Raw genomic sequence first — 2,194 nt, forward strand, 5'->3', positions numbered from 1 at the left:
ATAAACCAACAGCCAACATCACGTTGAATGTTACCAAATAAACGAACAACAAAAGAGCTAGAAGTTTCCATCGAAGCAAGGAAGAAACAAAGAAGTCCTGATATCACCATTGTTGTTCATTGTTGTTCACTGTTGTTGAACATTGCCCTGTAGGTTCCAGCCACTATGATAAGACCTTAAACAGCAACAAGTTTGGAAGGAAAAACTTATCAACATTCCCAGATGAGTTACTTGTTTGCCCTGAGAAACCAAAGAATCTAATGAAAAACCAATGGGCCAAATGATCAAATTCATTAACATGGGCCGTTTATAAAACATATACACAAAACTCATTTCTATCATCTTTTTTTATAAATTAGCAATCTCCAGTTAGCAAATATATTGGGAAAAAGATCGCACTGTTGACAGTAACATATGTTTTTAAAAGTTGGTTTCAGGAGCTTCCCTGGTGGCGCAGTGGTTAAGAATCCGCCTGCCGATGCAGGGGACATGGGTTTGAGCCTTGGTCCAGGAAGATCCCACATGCCGCGGAGCAACTAAGACTGTGCACTACAACTACTGAGCCTGAGCTCTAGAGCCCGCAAGCCACAACTACTGAGCCCACATGCCTAGAGCCCGTGCTCCACAACGAGAAGCCACCGCAATGAGAAGCTCGCGCACCACAACAAAGAGTAGCCCCCGCTCACCACAACTAGAGGAAGCCACATGCAGCACCAAAGACCCAATGCAGCCAAAAAAAAAACAGTTTCAATGTGCACAATGTGCTCCACTGTGCGTTCATCTGTGCCTCCTAGCAACAGAGATGATCACTTATTGAGTATTTACTATGTTCCAAATGCTGAACTGAGGCAGAGCTTCCCAAAGTATATATTACAGAGAAAAAACCAGCACATTCAGTCTGTGGTTTCACAGATATCTCTGCTTAGGACAAACCATAAAAGTTGCCTTTTTAGGGCTTCCCTAGTGGTGCAGTGGTTGAGAGTCCGCCTGCCAATGCAGGGGACACGGGTTCGTGCCCCGGTCTGGGAAGATCCCGCATGCCACGGAGCGGCTGGGCCCGTGAGCCATGACCGCTGAGCCTGCGCGTCCGGAGCCTGTGCTCCGCAACGGCAGACGCCACAACAGTGAGAGGCCCGCGTATTGCAAAAAAAAAAGAAAAAAAGAAAAAAGAAAAGTTGCCTTTTTAGAGTAACTATATTTCAGTTAATAAAAGGGGGTTTGTGTTAAAGGGGGAAATGGGAAAATGCTAATAGAGGCGGTGAGTGGCATTGGTTCCACTGGCCCCTCCCTATCCACCCACTCTCCTCGCTCCTCCTCCCTGGAGGCTGGTCATATCATGGGCTCCCTTGCTTCTGGCTGGGTTCAGCCAATGGGGAGCCCCAGCAGGAGATGGGGGAGCAGGAGAGTGAGGCTGGTGTACTAGTTCAGTCCCCGGCTTCCTCCCCAGTGGCTGTCGCTGCAGTTTGCTTGGGCCCCGGTCTTGCAGCCTTTTCTATACGCTCCCCAGTTCTGCCCATGCTCGCTTCTCTTGCCCCCTTCGGGCCTGGCGTGATAACACCTCCCCACAACTGCTAGTCTTGGATCCTTGCACTATCCCTTAGCTGGTTTCCTTGAACCCTGCCCACACATTTGTAACAGATTCCTTTACTAAACTTTGTCAAAGTTGCCCTGATTGATACAGTGATATTCGTGCATGACTCAAGTCTGGGAAGCTGAACTGTGCTATTAAGTCATAATAACCACCTTTTAAGATGAGTATCGTTCTCCCTATTTGACACAGGAGGAAAGTGCAGCGTAGACAGTCGAGACAGCTTAGCTAATGTCACCAAACTGCCAAATGGCTGGATGGCCTGGGTTCGGTCTGCTGCTTCAGCACTTCACCACACAGCTTCTCAGGTAAACCCAAAGCTGTATCCCACCTGCCAACCCATCACCTTGTCAGTTTTCCAGGCAAAGTATAACAGTAACTCTAGCCAACGGTGATGTAACTCCTCAGGTTTCTTTTTTTCAGGCCAAATGCTTCAGAAGGTCTTGTTCTGAGGAGTGGTTGGTTATATATCCTTGCCCTTAAGATCTCTTCAACTAGCTAGCAATTTAGGGGTTTGGGGAGGAAAAGGAGCCCTATGCTAACCTTTGGGCTCCCACGGAGCTGCCACTGCTGTCGTTGGCTATGTCCCACTTGAGATGATAAAAC

The sequence above is a fragment of the Aethalodelphis obliquidens genome, unplaced genomic scaffold (genome assembly GCF_003676395.1).
Source record: "Aethalodelphis obliquidens isolate GAN/ISIS:26980383/991018 unplaced genomic scaffold, ASM367639v1 scaffold94, whole genome shotgun sequence".
Lineage (NCBI taxonomy): Eukaryota > Metazoa > Chordata > Mammalia > Artiodactyla > Delphinidae > Aethalodelphis > Aethalodelphis obliquidens.